This window comes from Empidonax traillii, unplaced genomic scaffold (genome assembly GCF_003031625.1).
Source record: "Empidonax traillii isolate 1590-97213 ecotype Southwest subspecies unplaced genomic scaffold, ASM303162v1 scaffold48:size2401408, whole genome shotgun sequence".
NCBI lineage: Eukaryota > Metazoa > Chordata > Aves > Passeriformes > Tyrannidae > Empidonax > Empidonax traillii.
Genome location: NW_020955241.1, coordinates 1,973,333 through 1,992,749, shown reverse-complemented (window position 1 = coordinate 1,992,749; position 19,417 = coordinate 1,973,333). Strand labels below are relative to the sequence as shown.

The window sequence follows — 19,417 nt, the reverse complement described above, 5'->3', positions numbered from 1 at the left end:
ATAAAATGAAGAATTATGACTATTCAAAACACATATTCTTTCCTACTTCTTTTTCTCCCTCTAAGCTGCTGAAAGAAGGTAGCCTGATAGACATGTTTCTGAACAACTCTTTGTACAAAACATATCTAGAAATTGAAATAAATACATACAATGAGTTATACTGACTGCCTTAGATATAAGTTATTCACAACCCAGATGAAATGAGAAGGAGCTTACACACTCACACACACACACTCAAGCAGGTGTCATACCTCCTGAGGAGGTTAAAAAGGAAACCTGTAAAGTGATGGATGAAAAAACCACAGTCCTCTCTATGTTTATTTAAATATGCATCCTCTGCAGTGCTTATCTGAACCCTGAGCTCTTAGAGATGCTGATAAGCAAGACAGATCTATTAAAGCCTCATTTGAAAATGTCCAGAACAGGCACCTAGCCTCATGTCATCTGAAAACCTCCTGTCCCCAGAGCCCCCAGGCTCATGTAGAAACATTAGTTTCTAGGGATTTTTCTGATGTTCAAGCAAATCTTATGGAGGGAAGAAGAGGCCACGAAGAGAAAGGGACAGGGAACCACCTTTCAAAAGCATCCTGGTGCAGTGTACCTCCTGGAGTGTGGTGGGGCCTTTTGGGATCACCTCAGGGCTGCATTCGCTGTCCCTCAGTCAGTGAATTCACTGGTGAAGGCCTTAAGCCCTTTTTGCACATTCAGTCCTGGACCCAGATGGGATCTTTGCCAGTTTCTGGACTAATTATGGTCCTAAGAGGTTATGTGATAGAAGACAGTCAAAGGCACACAGCAAGAACTTGCTCATACTTGTTTCCACTGAAGCACAGTCCCAGCAGCTGGGGGTTAGTGAAGCAACGATCATAAGTGCTCTCCGTGTCCTGTGGCCTCCCTTCTCCTGCCCTAGCACAGGCTGATTGGTTAAAACTCCACCATGAATGTTCAGTCTCACAAATCAGCTCCCCCAGGAGTGAAAATCTTGCCCTCAGACCATGAACAAAAGTTTGTCAGAGACATAGCTCACATTTTGCTCCAGCTCTATATGGATGGTTTATGAGCTGTCACTCCCTTTTGCCAGGTCTTTGTCCATGTGATTTTCATAAGCTTGTGAGCTTCCTAAAGAAAAATTTCCCATGAGGATGTAGTGCTGGAAAAGATTGTTTTGGTTTTCTGCTGCAAGCCACACTTACTGTTATCCCGTTCACAGTCCATCACTTTTTCAGCACTAAGGTTTGGAGCCTTAATAGAAGCTGAAAGGCAGTTGCAGTCCTTCCGTCCCTTGTTTAAGCCTAGTCAACGTGTTTCTTGGGCAGCTTATATTTCTTCTATCTTTGCAAATGTTGGAGAAATGCTATAAAACTTGTGAGTTGAAACATGGGGCTAAATATTGACTTTCATTGAATTCATCTTCAACCACAGAGAGCTCTTAGATAGGGACCTGCCTCTCCTCTGCAAGTTCAAACCACATCCCCATGTCAGGCAGCTGCTGCAGCAGGACCAAAGGGGTGTTTTCTCCCTTCTGCTGAGATAGTAACTCACTTGCAGCTCTGTAGCTGAAGAGTGTATTTGCACAGCAGAATAGCTGGTAGCTATTGTGGTAGAAATGGGCTGTGTAGTCTGCTCAGCCTTACAGGTAAGTACCTGCCTGCTTAACAAGCTGTTGTTTTCAGGCAATTTTTAGTATCATGTTGTATTACAATAGTCCAGGCTTAAAAGCTTTGATGTCTCTATGATAGAAACTTCTGCTCAAGACAGGATTTGTCCTCCCTTGTTACTCTAAAAGTGCATGAAGAAGTCCTAAAAGGTGTACCTAATTTTTTTGACCTAGAAGGTGATGTTCTGATAGCTTTGTTCATGCCTGTCGAGAGGAGTAATCATAGAATCATAGAATCATAGAATAGAATCCATGAAGTGGATTGTGAGATTTCTCTGCTATTTGCTCAGGAGACAAGGTCATATATTTTTTAAGAAAGCTTCTCTCTCAAATGCTGGGAGTTCAATGTGTAGAAGAAGAGAGCTGAGCACATTCAGGTTCACCTGCCTGGTTGCCTTGCTAGTGGTAGTAGTACTCCACAGGCTCTCCTGCTACAAGGCACAGGTGGCTGGCTTTCCCCCAAGTCCTCAGTGCTCACATCAAGTATGACAGCAAGAGGCATGCCTGAAAGTCTGAACTGGAAGAAGAAAATGAGAGAGATAACCTGAATTTCTGAGCTAAAGTTTAAAGAAAATACATAAACAGCTTTCCTATCTTTTATGAGGTGAGACAAGTGGAAGTGGTCAGGCTGGCAAACTGGACTTTTTGTTATGGTTCTCTTTAAGGGCTTAAAGGAGTTGAATAAAAGGCACAATCTTGTATTTCTTTTCTAAAGGTACTGACTATAATATGTGTTTTTTATCTGATTAGAGAAGCAAAATCCTGACAGAAGAAGATGTATCATTTTCTGAGGGAATGCTTCCTGCTGTTTTTTGTAGCCCCTGGGCCAGGCTGTAAGCCTTTGGACACGACAAACTCTGTGACCTCCATGTGGGAATAAAAGATGGTTTGATTTTTTTTCCACTTTCTTTTTTTTTTTTTTCCTTACTGCTCCAAGTGATATGCAGCTTGGCTGAAGACATTAAAGGACATTAAATTACTAGGTTTCCAGAGCTCACTTGCCTTCTTAGAAGGACTGCTTCTCTTTTTTTTTTCAGCTTGATAATTTGATGCTGCTGTCTGGAAAAAGGTCAGGGTTGCTCATATTGTACAATATTCCTGGGTATTTTCTTAGATGGGAAAAGTCTGGATGCTGTCACCCTCCATGCTATAGAGGTCCTGTCTTGCACTGAACATTAGAAAAACTTCTCACAATTTCATTAATAGAACTGAGGTCCATTTATAGAAAAAACTTTCTCTGTAGAGCATTTTCAGGGGTGATTTCTGTATCAAATAGAGATGATGCCTTAATTGCTGATTGTGGACAAATACTCTTCTTCTAAAGTAAAGGCAGCCCTTTCTGAGTCAGCCTTCCCGTCATGGCCTGAACACAACGGCCTGAGCTTCTCTGTCTAATATACTCATCAATTATATATGTGGTACCAGCCAAGCTAAAGCAGGAGCTCCTTCTAGGTGGAGGGAGCTCACTGAGAACCTCTGTAGCCTTATACCTTTTAAGCCATCATTGGCTGGTCACTCTCTGTTACACCCTCTATGCCAAAACTACTGGGGGAAGACCCGGTGTGCCCTGGCACGTGTGGTCCAGGGACATAACACAGGTCTCCCACCACTATTACTGTGTTTGGAATGACATCATCTCTTTCACCCACAGTCCCACTGACCAGCACAGGTTGCTCCCCTGCTCCCAGGCACTCCAGTTCCCATCTCCACAGTAGCTCAGTTGCACCCCAAATGACTGTCAGGTGTTTGTTCTAATGAGCTATAAGATGCCTGAAGGCCAGCAGATGCTGCTTACAGAGCCAGCAAGCTTGTCAGCACTGTCAGGATTGCCACAGCTTACTGTGCCCTTTCCAGCCTGGGCCAGCTCTATGGGGATCGCCTGTCAGTGCCATGACTCTGAGGAGATCACATGGTCCAAACAGGGTTTTGCCCAACTCAACACGAATTTTTGTGTGAGGAAGAGCTACAAAGGAAGAGCTGTATAACTGTGTGTCTCTTGTCTTGTCCTTCCAACTTGCCTTCAGATGCCACATCATTTTTTATAGCCATGTCACTCTTTGATCTAGGATCTTTCTACTACTGCCTTCAGACAATGTTCCCCACTCTCCTACCCTTCCCATGTTGGCAACATGCATCTGCTACTTCTGAAACACCTTGCACTAGTCCACCACTGCCAGCCAAACCAGCCAGGATGCCTGCCCCATGCATCAATAAACCTTGCCTGTTTAAAGAAGCACACCAAAACCTCCTGGCTTTTTCCTGGAGTCTCTGGCACTTAACTGCAATGAAATTTGCCATTTTTCCTTCCCCAAAAACTCAAGGAAAAGTGCTTCCCCCTGCACTCAGAGGCGCACTCTCTTGCAAAGTCACAATTCCTACTACACACACACGTGCAAACACACATGCCATGGCCCTGCATCGCCACCCTCAGCTTACTGTTCTCCCTCTTCGTATGAGCTTCGAGGCCTGTTGTAGGGGTCTGCCCTTGAGTCCACCCACAGCACTTCTCCTGCCTGTCCCTGCCCTGGTGGTTGGGTCACCTCTCATCTCCTACCATCTCACTTTCACCAGGACTTCTGGAACAGGGTTTCCAGTAACACTGGATGAACACTGGTATTTCTTGCATGATTCAGTCACATCAGAAAAATACTTGAGTTTCTGAAATAAGATTGAAATGTATGCATTATCTCATCCGCCCAAGTAACTAAAAGGTACATTGGCAGTTATTCTACCAAATTAATAAGCTTAATTCAAATCCATACTATTTTAAAAGTATATACTTTAGGTTCTCTGTTTCCTTCCTACTTTTGAAGTCCTTTTAGTGCAATTAGGAAGACACAGAACTACTATTTCAAAAGTGACAATTGGCCTTTTAACAATAGCACTACATCCAGGCGATGGGCTGAGAACAGAAAAAGAAAAGTAACATGATGCAAAACTCATGATGACATCCTGAGCTGTCAACATCAAACACTTAAGGATAGTTAGAAGATCAGGCATGTCTAGCCCAAATGGATATTTTATTTACTGCATCACAAATATGTACTCATGGGTCATTTAATCCCTGCTTCTGAACCAAGGTAGAGACAGGACCAACTGCAGGAAGGGATACTCTGTGCCGGGGATGGGTATGAGGTTGGGAAGCCCTCCTTTTTGTTGACTTCCAACAGAGAAGCCACTGGAGTTATGAAATCTTTTTCCCACCATCTTTTACTGGCACTTCCTGTATCTTTGGTAACCAGAGGACCACATGGCTGAGCTTTTCTGCAGCACTCCTGTGCTAAAGCAGTTTGTGTGGGTCTTGGTACTGCTGCCTTTATATAGGGACAAGCTGGTTGCTTTGGAGTTCTTTGCATGGAGCAAATGATAAGCAGTTTTGGTTCTGGGTCTATGCGGCACCAGCTCTCTGTACCTGGCAGCTGTGCCTTAGGGGGAAGCAGACAGCAGTCCTGGCCTAAGGGGGCAAGAGAAAAGCTGTGGGAAGCTGTGGGAAGGGAGAGACTTCAGCAAGGGCCATGGGAGGCAGGCAAGCCCCAGCAAAGCACTATTTTCAGTCCACACCGTCAGGCAGGATTTGTTCAGGGACAATATATTTCCCCATTATGACAGCTCTGGCAGACAGTGCAAGTGTGACTGGTCCAAAGCCCTGTTCAGGGGCTCACTGCCTTATTAGGAAGAGAATTTAGGAAGAGTTCCTGAATTTTTGTTGTTTACCAACACCCTGGTGGTCACCTTGCTAGGGAGAAGCAATTCTGCACCCTGGGGACCTTTGGTAAAACCTGCCAGAGGAAGACTGATGGAGAAGGTATTCATGGTACAAATGGTCACACAAAGGCTCTGTTTGCACAGAAAGGGATGCACAGCCTTGGAGCTGACAAAGAAGACAAACAATAATTTCTGAGGATGTATTTAAAGCAGAATAATGAAGCTTATAGAGGAAGGTGCCATAGTCAGAGTGCAGGAATGAGAGAGGATCAAGCAAATTAGGAGGCAAATGTAAGTTTTGTAAATACAATTCTTTTAAGGAATTGCCTTTATACACAACCAATAATTAACTAGTGGAACTTACTACCCCAGCTGCTATTATTGAGGTCAGCAAAGAAACGAGATTTAAAAAGGCCCATGAATAATAAAAAACACCAAGCATTGCACTCAGTAGAATAACAAATTACAAGGGATATAAATCACCATGCTTTAGATCTTAAATAACAATAAATTGCCCAGTGATTAGAAGGCAACTTTTGCTAAGGGCAGGTTCCTTAGTAATTGCTCATTTTAGCACTTCTTGCCCGTTTTTTATTTTTTTACTCTGAATGTGTGGTGCTGGTCACTGCCTCAAGAAAAGAAATGAGTTTAGATGGCAAGCAGACATTTTCTGTGTGTGGTGTACTGTAGTGAAGAATTTCAGCTTCTTCCCTTAGATATTTTTGAAGAATTATTGGAAAGGGAGCTTCCCTCACAGAAACAGTACAATAGCAGCAGCAAACCTGCAGTATGCTATTGTAATCTGCAATGTTGGGGAAAAAAGCTTAAACAAATTTTGAATTATTTATCTTATAGCCTTCCCAGATTAGCTCTTAGTTTTTTATCATAATTTTGTTGGCTTATTTGTTTGGGGTTTTTTTAAGGAGGCCTTAAAAAATTTCAAGATAAACACTGTGCTTAGACCGTTATATTTTTGTGGTACCTACTTTTGGCTGCTGTGCCAGACAAACTGATTTATAGATTTGATAAATGCATGTTGCTTCAGTTGACACACCAGAAAGCCTATGTTCAAGCTATTTAGATTCTAGCTCCTTACTAATAGAGATTAATACAGTTCTCTGAGTTAACATTTTCTCAGCTGCCAAAAAGAGAGTAATTTGAAGCAGCTAAGAGACAGTCACGGAGCTGAGCTGGGTACAAATTGAATCAAGGCTTTCAGAGCTCCACTCGCTGAGGCGTTGCTCCCTGGCTTGCTTCCTAGCAGGATGCAGGGCAGTGTTACTGGCACAGGCTCTCTACAAAGACATTTTGTGCTGCTTCCCCATCCTGAAGTTTTCCATATGTTTTCCCTATACTCAGTAATTAAGCAGGGCTCAGGCAGCACCACTTCACTGCCCTTAGGGTGAGGAACGTGTGCTTGGGTCAGATGTTTTATAGCTTAAGTCTATCTGTATAGCCCAGTGGCTATTCTGGTACCACTCAGCTTTGCTGGGTGTCTCTATGGGCTTTGTGGCCTTTCAACATGCATGGTCCTTCATATTATTGCTTTTGTTTTTTTTCCCCCCCTATAATAATTCATTACTGCCTTCATTTTTTGAAGAAAAGGCAATTGCATTACTTTTCTGTCTCCCTTCACGGCAGCACCCCTTTGAGAAACAACACCTCACCCAACTGAGTATCTCTATCTCTTTCCTCAAGCTCAGCTTGCCACCAGAGCAAGGCACAGCTAGCTGAAACCAAATTTGGTCAAATCCCCTTCACTGTGCTGCCACTTTGTTGGTACGGTGAAAAATCCTGTAGGACACCAAAGCCACTCCTAACCCATGTCAGCCCCTTCTCTCCATGGGAAAGCATGATCAGTCCTGCCCCAGAGTGGGAGACTAATAATACAGTCTCCACCGTTTTGGACCAGCTGCTTTCCTAAAATTAAATGCAGTGGAGTGCCTGGCGTTTCTTCTGAGGAAGTGTTTCTAAATGTTAGGCAAGGACTTTACACCACTGGTTATCATTTTCCAGGATGTGCTAATAAGGCAATGCTTGACAGAGCATACTGCACAAGCAAAACTGGTGGCAGCATTTACCTCCTCAGAGGGAAACAAGGGAACAACCTGCTGGGTTTAGATTAAGATCGCAAAGAAAATAGAAAACATGTATGTGCACTAAAGGCAGCCTACACTTTAACTCTGTACTGAGGACATGATTTTCAGGTTTTCCATAGGATTTTTCATACTTGCCCTATTTTGCATACACAAACACACATGCACACACATATTTACTGTTTGGAAAGGTGGGATAGTCATGACTCTTTAACAAGTTTTTGCAATTCAGACCAATGTGGTACAGTATTCCCCTAGCACAGCCCTGGCCAAGGTCAGGAGCTGGCCCCTAAGGTCTCAGTGGGAAGAGGACAGAAGGGGAGCAGCCACTCTCAGCACAGTGACCTCCTGGTGCCACCCTATAAATGGACGGCCTAGGGCCACAGGGTATTTACCTGTGAACACAAATGTTTAGCAAGAGGCTTTTGGTTTGTTTTGCGTAATATTTCTGTCTCACCACAGGGCACTTATCATCATTTACCTGATTATTCAGTGTCAAATGGTTCTGCTAACTTTGTTCAGCTGGGTTCTTCTCAGGGAAGGAGGCTGTTCCCATCCACTGAGTCCTTGATAGAGCACTTAAGTCAGCGTGATCCAGCCTTTTTTCTGGGCCACCGGCTAGAAAGAAAGTAGATGAAAAATCATACAGCCTTGAGACCAAAGGGACAAGACAATTACTGAGGTTAATGATGTCTTGGATTGAATCAACAACATTTTGGCAGATCACAGGAGGAATTTGTGGTACTCAGAGATGAGACTCTGCACCCACGCAGACAACTGGGCATACCTCCTACGACTGTAATTGTCTGGCCTGCTGCGTGTAGCATGTAAATACACTGCTGGTTTTCTCTGCAAGGAATCCCATGCAGGACCAAAAGGGCTTGTGGTGGTCATTTCCCTGGCATGCTCCTTCTCCTCTGCTTTTGGTGGCCCTGGCAAAGTGTGTGGCACCATGGTGTGCACACATGCCTTCGTGTGCGAGTGTGCACAGGCACTTGGAAGAAGGAATGCATAGAAACATTTGGTCCCAAATGCTTCCCGGAGACTTTTCCCTCCAGTGCCACTGCATTTCACTGCAGCTCAAGAAAATCTGCTTTTCTATTGCTAGTTGAAGGAATGAGTAATATCATAGTGTTGACAATTACTGTGAAAAGGACCCCATCCCATGTAGCACTGCAAACCAACTTAGAGAACATGCAGAGACAGAAGGCCATCTGCAAATCAAGTAAAGAGGATGATTCAAAATGATACAATTCAATACTTTTTTTCTCCAACTGTTTTAAAATGAGATTTTCTTCATGATAGAGTTCTGCTGGAAAGAAATACTCACTTCAGTTATTGATTGCAAACAATTACCCAAAAATGCTCGCTTGTTTGTGTGCTTGCAGTAAGAGCCTCATTCTTCTCCCTAGAGAACAGGTAAACTGGCAAACCACGCACCATGACCATTTGCTCATCCTCATTTAAGGCCTGTAATTGATACACTAAATGATGTGATATGTTTCTATTCCCTTGGTGCTGTGATTAGATGAGTGGATCTCTTTTAAACAGAAGAATAATGACATAATGACTAGTGAATAATAAATCTTTGTTTGTATGCTAATACCCTGTGGAATATCAGGTGTGGTATAAAAAGTGGCTATCCCCCAAACAATTTGCTCAAACAAAACCCTTGTTCTGAATTCAAATACTGTTTCTGCCATATCCAGTCATCTGTAGCCAGAGGCTTTGCAGAGAAAGTGTGTTTCAAGGAATGATTTAAATGAAAATGGGCGGCTGCTTGGATCATAAAAGAGGGAAGGAGTTCCAAGAATGAGAAACTGCAGAAAAAGGGCCAAAATCATAAAATGTAAATTTGTGCTTTTAGGAATTGTACACTATGTTTCAGACAAAGGGAACCGATTATCCTCCACTCACTGGGAAGCTTGTCCCCAGCTCTGGGGAAAGGGGAGGTTATGAGTTTGATGGGAAGATCACGGATGTCATAAAGAGGCAGCTCCAACCCCAGCATGTGCTGCCTCATCATTGCTGAATTCAGGCTGCGCCCAAGGCCCCGTGCTGCTCTCAGGCCAAGGATAGGCCCCAGTGCAAGGCCAAGGGCCTTTGAGCAGAAGGCCACAAATTCTGCACCTGTATGACCTGCAAGGATCCACTGCTGATGTTCTGGTGGAGGTCGAGGAGAATGACTTTTAAAAAGCATTACAGGGTGTGTACACATGCACAGGCACAACGCATGTAGGTAGCAGATATGATGTGCCTATGGAATGTGGTTGCATGTGTGTGCGTGTGTGCATAAACCATCAGGTTGACAGCTGAAGTTGGTTTCTAAGAAACAGTTTGTTTTTAACACAGTTTGGGGATGTGATAAGCCTGGCTGTTTGCTGAGGGTGAAGAGTTAAAAATGTCGCATGCTGTGCAAGGGATTTTTATATTATTAGATTATTCTTAAATTAATTTCAATAGTTTAATTAGATTTACTTAGGTATCTGCTTTGTTCACTTCATTTGATTACCCATTATGAGGGCTAGATTTCCCTTAAACCTGGCAATATACACGTTGCTATAGCTACCCTGGTTCTGGCTATTTTTTCCATGAAGCCAGAGTTAAGAACAGCTTCCTGTTCTACCATCTGAAACAGTTCACCCATAGTTTTTGTATTCGCGTGTATCTTGCATTTAAGACCTTGGAAGCTTCTGTTTCATCCTCTTCTTGAGAAACAGTAAGGACCTTTATCTGAGGACAATTAAACTCTACTGGGGTACAGGAGGGGACAAAAGGTCTTTGAAGAACACTTTTGAAATTAGGAGTTTACAAAAGGCACAGTGAGGAAAGCCTGGAGAAGGAAAGATAAAAGCCCTCCTCTGCAAAAAAATAGCTAGCGGGAAACTAAAGAGGAAAGGCCAAAACTTAAAATGCAGAGAGGTGTAAAAGCTTAGCAGCCTGACAACTATCTATAAGGTGCCATCCATTAGGAAATCCTAGAAATGGGGAAAACATCCAGCTTTCTTGGGTGTGCTCTCCCACTGATGGAGAAAATCACTGAAACTTGCTTCCTACCAGGACCAGGGGAGAAATCTGACCTGAGGAGCAATTTCTCCATGTGAAGTCTCACGAGAAAGAATCCTCGGAAGACAGAACACCATCTGTATAGAGTGGTCCTGGTGCACACTGCAATCTACATTAACTAACAACCTTTTGACACCAGTGCTCATGTGAGACTCAGGGGAAGAATGGAGGGGCATGCAGGCAGGTGGGTGAAGATGTGAGGAAGGTATTTTGTTATGCAGACAGAGCAGATGAAATTTTACTGCCTTGGCAACTGCCATATATCCTAAATGACAAAAATTACACCTAAGCAATCCTTCTTACATGGCTCCCGATGTTCCTCCCCCTAGAAGCAAATCCAGTTTATAGCTCAGACTTTCTTATGCAATGTTCATACCAAAGGCTGACTGAAAAATATCATAGAGTTGATGGCACAAATGCAGAGCTTGGGGTCAAGGGGTGCACCAGACTTTCCCTATTTGTGCTTGACAAGCTGTGTAGACATAGCCTAGAATTATCACCATCCTCTACTCCATTGACATCTCTGGTATTTCCTCCAGGCCCTGCAACTGGCAGCACTGGATTCTTATTTTACCTGGCATCTGTTGTTTCCTTCAGACCAAATGGTAGCCAGTGTGTCTCATACACTTTAATATCATATTAGCAAAGCCCCAAAATATGTTTGAACACCGGGAATGTGGTTTCCTAAGGTTACACATTGTCAACTGTTTTAAAGTGTAATTCACAGGTTTTGAGTGAAGTAAACAAAATAGGGGAGAGAAGAAGTTTCTACCCAAGTAGGATTTTTTAGCTTTTGGTCTGCCTGAAAATGCTTGAAGTTGGTTGATTCAACAAATAGGGAAGAAATGGTTAGCTCTGTGAGGCATCCCTAGACTCTTGCAGTGACTGGCTGCCTCACCTCAACCAGCCCCAACTGTTTGGACTGAAGAACTGGCATCTAACCTTAATTTTGCATTTCCTTGAATGCCAAGTCCGAAGGCTTTTATTATTCAACAGTTCTTCTAAGCAGAAGGGTGTGACTCCACAGAAACTGGGATTTCAGACTTGATGAGTGTCAAGCTACACCCTTATCGCATATTGAATTACTTTATGATTTCTAACAGCACAGGGTAGACTGTCCAGGGTGTGCAGTAAAACATTTATCGGCAAATAGCATAAAGGTGACCTTATGTTCCTCGAATGAGCTGTAAATGCAGTTGACATTTCCCTGACCCCAGCTGTTGCCTATTTCGCCTCTTCTGAGACCTCTCACAGCTCCCTAAGGACACTTTCCAAGAAACAGTCTTCACTTCTTCCTTGTGTTATTAACTAATGATCTCCTTGCTTCCATCTCCAGGCTATACCTTCGTGCCAGCTGAGCAGGATGCTATCCCTTTACGTGCTATGGGACCTCCATCTGAAATTCAATTCATCCTTTGAGTAGGCATAACTTAAGCAGCCCCTTCTCTGGAGAACTAAGCCCTGGTTATACTTTGGGCTCAGACCATCTGCATGCCAGTTTTTGAAAGTGACAATTTCCTCTCTTGTCTCTTGCAGGAATCAGGCCCTTAACAAATTGCTATCTTTCAATTGCTCCCCTCTAAGCTTTGCAAACAAAAGCCCCTGCTGCTGGGCTGAGGAGCACAGACTGAGGAGTCACCTTGAAACTCTAAATCTGTTTGAGGGGATGCTGCTTAATCAGGGCACTGTTTTGATCTTTCTTGCACCTTTTTTTAGCCACCACTCATGAGCTAATGTTAATCATTCAGATAAGGATAGTCTACAACACAGATACACGGAGGTTATATGATATGCAGCTAAGTAATACATATTAAAACACAAACTTTGTGCTAAGAAGCTAATGATCAAGTTATCCATGTCAAGGACACCTTGACCTGGTAACCTTAACAGAGATAGCTTCCCTTTTACCATGGGTGTGATGCAGAGGGCTGTGCTCAGTGTGCTGGTAACTAATAATATTAAAGCAGTGCTTTGCCCAGACATTGCCATTTTTCCTTCGTCTCCTGCAGGCACAATCTTGGTCATTAACCACCACTCTATTAGTCAAATGCCTTCTGGATATCAAGATTCAAAGTGTACAGAATGTGCATCAAAAAATCAGTATCCTGATAAAATGTAGCAGAGGCCTCTGTAATCTGTTATATACAGAGACATCTTCATCAGCATGTTTGAAAATCAAAGATAAGAAAGAAGCTGTGCCTTTCCCACCCACTGATGACCTTTTTGTCACAAGAGCTACTGCCTTCTCTTTACCCGTGATAATACGATGTTCACTGCTCTCCTACTTTCCTCCTTTTCTTTTTTTTTTTCTTTGAAACCAGTTATCTCGCTCTTACCATCTTTTTTTTTTTTTTTCTTGTACACACAGACTTCTAGTACAGCTTACATTTGTTTTATACTCAGGAGACAATCCTTGAATAAGAAAGGCTGAAAAAGTTTGACCTTCCATTTCTCTAGCTCCCTGAATTTTAGTCTGTTTGTACTCATAGTGTCTCCAGCATAACATATCTGCTATGGATTCACAGTCTTTGTTCATCTCAGTCTTTGCTTTGTAATCTGTATTTTGAGAACTAGCAGATTGCCACTATCAAGAAACTATGCTTAAATAGAAAAATATGACTTATTTTGAACTTCAGGAGTGTGAGATATTCATCCCTAAACCGTTGAAGAGTGAATTTATTTACCTTAACTTTTAGAAACAAATATATTCTTTATATTTTCTTGAAGTAGCCCATTGTGCAATTCAATTGACCACTCCAAAATAGCAGAATAACATTAAATTACACTGGGATACTCTGAAATCCCAGCACACTTGTTCAATCAAAAGTAAATGTTATATCTACAGAAGATTTTTAACAAAGTGTTATGACTACAGTATGTCATATAATATGTTATTAAACACATTAGAGAAAGTAATATAAAAACATCTGTTCAGTAGAATACTGGTATTTTAACACAAATTTCTTTCTCTATTACCAGGCTGCTACAGAAAATTAAAAACTATAATAAATATGACTGAATTATCTAATGTTTTATCTCCTTATTTTCAAATTTGGCTTGGGCATCTTTCAGTTTTCAACTACTGACTGCTCAGCATGGTATTTAAGTTACCCAAAGATATATTATATAATTTATTTATATAATTGGTTCCAGCAATATGCTGAGTGTTGTTTGAAGTACAGTGATAAAAACAGCTCTCCTCGCAAATTATTTACAGTCTAGAGAGAGAGGCATGGTCCAATTCCCTCACAGCTTAAAGCTTAGGACACAAATATCCTTTTAAAATATTAAGGATTGCATTAGTTTCCAGAAATGTCCCTCAATAGTAGCAACTTGACTGTGCTCCTTTTGCTCAAAGTCTCTGTTGTGGTCAGCAGTATTACATGGGGTTACCTTTCACTCTGTCTGACGCCTTCAGACACCCTCAGCCTCTTGCTGATGGGCTCCAGAACTGGACAAAAGTGATTTTGGCTATGATCCATCTTATCTCCTGTTCTCACATGCTGGAGTGCAGGAGTTTGCCTGCTCAGGAACAAGACAAGGGACTTTCTCCACTCCTTACACCAGTGAGGAGAAACCTGTGTAAATCATAGAGGGAAGGGATGATCCCTGCCTCAGAAAAGGAGTCTTCTGATAAGCACTGTGAATCACATTAAATGCAGTAACATAGAAGCTGTTAATTAAACCATTATATAAAAAGAGCTTGCTTTAGCAATTTACTTGCATCAGGCATTTCTAAAATATATGCTGTCCCACCCAGATTTTTCATGAGCTGCAATCTCAGGACATGTCTCTATTCCCAGCTGTGCAGGGGAGATAGCATTTGTCATGCAACGAATCAGAGGCAGATGAGACAGCGCTGATTCCTGCAAGGCAGCTTAAACAGGTTACAGCACCTCATGCTGCACCACGAACAAGCCAAACCACAAGCAGAGCTTTGCACAAAGCAGAGTTCAGGACTGCTGCTGCTTTATTCTTACATGAACCAAGCATCAGCCAGCACTCACCAATCTCTCTCTCTCTCTGAACCATGTTTAATTTATTGAATTGTTTCATTTGTCACAACCACAAGGGTGCTTTAAAGTTTGAAAAGTATTATGTCACTAAGAAAGGCATGCTCAGAGAGGGCAAACTGTCCTGCCATTACTGTCATTACTGTAGCCGTTAAAGAGAATGGTCAGAGTTTTAATTGTTCCCCTAATCATTGCATCATATCTTGTTTGGGTTAGGGTAAAATGTTTTATGGGCTGGTCACCATTCCAAAAAGTGACAGAAATTAATCAACTGCTGTTTCACTGTGGTCTGGGATGCTGACCCTAAGGTAGACAAATCCCAAATCACCTCTGCATCAACATGCATGGCTGCTGAGCTGTACAGCTTTGATTCCCCATGTGCTGGTAGGAGGGGTGGGCTTGACACCGCTGGCATTACTAGAAGAGTCTTCTACCTGGAAAAGGCACATAATAGGCATACACAAAAGATAAACACATAGCCTTTTGTATGCCTTTTGTCCTGTGCCCACCAGGGACTCGGAGCGCAACAGGAAGAGGAGCCGAAGAAAAGACTAGTTATCTTGAGGACACTGCCCAAAAGTTGAAGATGAGACCATATTGCTTTTAGACAGCAGCTTTCCAGAGGGAGTCGGTATGGGTTTTATCTGGCCAACTGCCTCAAAATGAGTTGCTCTAAATCTGTCCCCTGGAATCCAGGCAATGTAAACCTTTCCTGTCCCCAGCACATGCCAGCATTCACAGCTGCTGAGATGTGGGCATAGTCCTGCATCCCAAAAATAAATCGTGATCATAGCCGATATACCCAGCCCTGCACCCGAGGCTACAACTGTCTTAGAGGCCAGCTGTGGAAAATGCAAGGCACTTGGATGATTAGGAAGTGCTGGCTATAGAAGGGAAGAGAACACGGCAAAACACTTTTCATAACTTGTGAGTTGAGAAGCCAGGCAGACAACAGATACAAGTTAAGACATGGCAAGGGCTGAGGTGGATGGGATGAAATGTTTTTGGAGGGCAGAAAGCACAGATGCATTGAGCTATCTCCAAACTATAACCCATATCTTCTCTGGTTGGCTTTGATGGGGCTACGCTGGAGTACAGCACCCAAGGCTCTGACTCACGAAGTCAGGTGGACTGAGAATTTTTGTGTGATAATCTCTTAGTCCTTACGAGAGCCCAGAGAATAATGGGAGAGTGGCCCCCCACTGAAGCCAGGCAAAGAGCTAGATAGTATAGAATGCCCACTGGAGTGTCCCATCACCTCTAATATGGTGAATGGTTTAGTGACTTCGATTGCTGAGTCACTGGTTCTTAGGAAAAATTAAGAACTGGTGAATAGTGAGGTCAAATTGACACTGCTCAAACGATGAATTGCTTTGTATCTTGAGGAACACATCAATTGCAGAAAAAAGAAACCATGCCAAGAGCTCATTATTCAGACCTGTCTGTCCTTTGATTCCAAGAGGTAAGATGACTGCCAGGCTCCTATTTTATACTGGTAAGGGCTGAGGCTGCTCAGCACCGTGCAGAGGCAGATCCTGGAGCTATTTACAAGGAACATTTGCACGTAGTGATGATCTTAACCACTAGCTGAAAGAACACTGCAGTCTGCCAAAGTCCCAAATGCATCAGCTAAAAGTGGTAGTAAAAGGAGATTATTTGCTGCTATTGACTGACTTTAAATACTGTGTTTTCCAAGTGAAAAAAATCTGCATAAAATATAGCTTATAAAAAATATTATATCCTACAAGAACAGCTTAGACACCCTTTGTGAAAAACAAATGGTTTAATTATAAACTGATGCTGTTCAGAATACATTCTCCTATCATTACTACTGTGATTTTTGGAGCTGAAGTTTTTGGTTATTCTTTTTAATTTTCATTTTGGGTGGAAGATGGCACTGTTTAGAGAGGAAAAAAGATAGAAACAAGGGCACAAAATTTAAGAAAAGACACCACACAGCAACTTCCCTCTTCCTACAAGTCCTGAAATAATTAAGAAATAGCTCCACTACAGTCAGTGTTCACCTTTCAGAGCTGGGGATGAGAGTTACACAGACAAGACCACAGGAAACTCCATCTCCCTGTAAAGTAAAGAAAATGACAGAGCAAGTTGCAAAATGCTGACATAGGCAGTAACTTGATGCTCATAAAAAAAAGACATAATCAAACTGCTTTGGATAGAGATCATCAAGGAGGTGATTAATCAGATTATGAACTGCCAGAAATCTAAAAGCCATGGTCTGATGACGTGCTCCCTTTCACATGTGTCCTGTTGTCTGACTTCTCCTAAGCCCATTGTCTAATCACATAAAATATGCGGTTGGTTTTTTTCCCCCCACACCTAGACTGTGTAGTGGGTAACCAGTAAAAACTTCCTGAGAAAATAAACCTAATTCTCCATTTCCGAATGGCATAAGAATGATTAAGCATAACTGAGGATCCCGACAGAAGAATTTGATTTCGCTGCATATGCTTGAACCCACAGTCAGTTTAAGACATGACTTTTTACTGCAAAAGTGAACTTTAAAATAATTTTTAAGTGCGAAGCCCCACATCCTAATACTCTATGGACCGAGGGGCTGTGTCACTTATCACGTGATGTGCAGAGTTACTTATATATTTGGAAATCAAATTTAGATCAGGAAAAATGGAGCCACCCACAAAGATTTTTCAAAATAATGTAATTATCCTAAGAAAGAAAATTCTGGCAAAGCCATTGTCATTTGACTATGCCCTAATAAAAGGACTGTTTGGTGCTCAGCTGTGTCGCCTGTCCTAGTGTGACTAGATTAGTTCCCATCAAATATAATTCATCTCTTTCTTCAGGCCCTATTTTTTATGAACTTACTGAGGTTTGGCTACCCATTTGTTTTTTCTTTGAAATGTTAAGAACCTTGGACTTATCACAACCAACATCATAACAGGCAGATAGGAACTGAGTTGATGAAAGAAAGACCAACCAAAAAAAAAAAGGCTAGCCTCTTGCACTCCTAGGTTTGCTTGGAGGATGTGCAGCTTCTCCAGGGTCCTAGCGACCTCACAAACAGGGCTTGTAATGAGGTTCCTGCATTCACTGAAACATCTTAGCACCTGAGGAAAACAAGTCAGGCTGAACAGCTCTATCTGATATACAGAGACAGAAAAAAGGGCACCACTGCATGTATATGACATAGTGTCTGGGCTGAAATGCCCACAGCAGGAGGGTGTACAGTGAGTCTTATGTTCATATGTGGTTTAGGATTATATCACCACAAACTATTATGGCTTTGTTTTTTATAGTTCTGACAAATATAGCTATGAGTACTCAGGATAACAAGGGTCATGGAGTTTTTCTGCATTTGCATATCATAGATGTTCATCTCCAAAATGTTGAAAGATTATTAAGTTTCTCATAGACCATGTGCAACATCCTAGAACAAACATCCTAGAACAAAAGCAAAAGCCTTTTAGTTAAAGCCTAAAATAAAAGCTTATATTCTGCAAGAGGCAGAACAAAGAAGACCCTGATCATGGGGTTGAATTTCTAGCACAGATGCTCATCTTGACTTAATTTCAGGAGGCTTTGAGTGCACCATGCAATTAGGCACACTCTTACCCAACACATCCCAGCACTGAAACTCTGGTGACTTGTGTCGGATGCCAATGATGCTCTGACCCTGCAGTCCAGCAGCCTCCTTCAAACTGAACAAAACTTCACACCACTTTTCTATTTCTCCTTGCTGTAGCTTTAGACAAGATAAATTTCGAAGCAGACAAGAGTAAATAGCACCGTTTCGTTCTTGCTCTAGATCTGGTAGCCACCCTTTGCTTATTTGATAGGCAGTTGAAGTCTCATGGGGTAGTTTCTGAGATACAGAAACTGGGAGCTGAACACAGTGAACTGGATTGTCAGGCAGCTTGGGAGATGCTGTCCTTTCCTAAAGTGGAGTAACATTGGAGAATAGGAGACATCCTATTTCTCTTAGCAATAATGTCCTTACCACGTAGGGGTAAAACTATTCAGCCCTTCAGCATTTGTAGTTTATCCAGTCAGGAAACATATTATTGTTTCATAAAATGGGACACCTGTCTCATTTTCCGTTAAATATTAACAGTAGCACCATGGAAATGAACTGTAATGGTGTTATTATAGTAATGTTCTGGGTGAACCTTATTACAATATACTGTGGATGTCAACAAACAGAAAGATAGTATGAAACACAAAATTTATAAATAATTGCATACTGATGTGATTTAGACACCACTGCAACCTTCTGGCACAGTTAACCGTACCAAGTACTTTTTCATCCTTCAGTGCTGAGCTATAAAACTTGTCACTTCTGAAGTATATCCATTATCAGAGCATTTGCCTAGGACTGCAAAGGGCCTTTGCAGGGTGCTTCTGTAGCAGATGAAAGCCAGGTACAGAGAGCACCTGGAACCAATTGCATTAGCTGCAAGACAGGAGCTACAGAAATAGGGCCAGCACCCTGACACCTGCTCTCCAGCACCCTCTTTTATCCACTTAGCAGTGCTTGCTATATAAGGGACAGCATGCCACGTCTGCTGACAGCTTATATCCCACACAATCTCCTTAGCTCTGCTGCCTGGTTCCTGACCTTTGTGGGCAGAGTACACCAAATCAGGCCTCTGAGAACCTTGCTTAAAAAAGTCATGTACTTCACTCTTCCCTGCTTCAGTCCAGGCAAGAAATGACAGTACCAAAATACCGCACTGAAAGCTGTTCCTGCTGCTTCCCAAGCCTGACCTTCCCATTCCTGTTCCCTGTGGACAAGGCTTCTGAAACCTCTGGGTTGTGCTGGGAGTCTCCAAGCTTTCTCAAGAGCTTTTCAGTTGGTCCTGGATTTAGCTGAACTGGGAAATCCGCAAGAATAACCTTTG

At 42.4% G+C, this 19,417-nt stretch overlaps 1 long non-coding RNA gene across 1 annotated transcript; it reads right to left on the bottom strand.

Annotated features, from left to right (window-relative positions):
- Nucleotides 1–14,942: 14,942 nt before the first annotated feature.
- On the bottom strand, nucleotides 14,943–18,146 carry LOC114055156. The gene is made up of 3 exons (XR_003570667.1): nucleotides 18,132–18,146; nucleotides 16,562–16,617; nucleotides 14,943–14,971 (listed from the first exon to the last, which is right to left on the bottom strand). It is a non-coding gene; the product is annotated as an uncharacterized LOC114055156 (long non-coding RNA).
- Nucleotides 18,147–19,417: the final 1,271 nt, after the last annotated feature.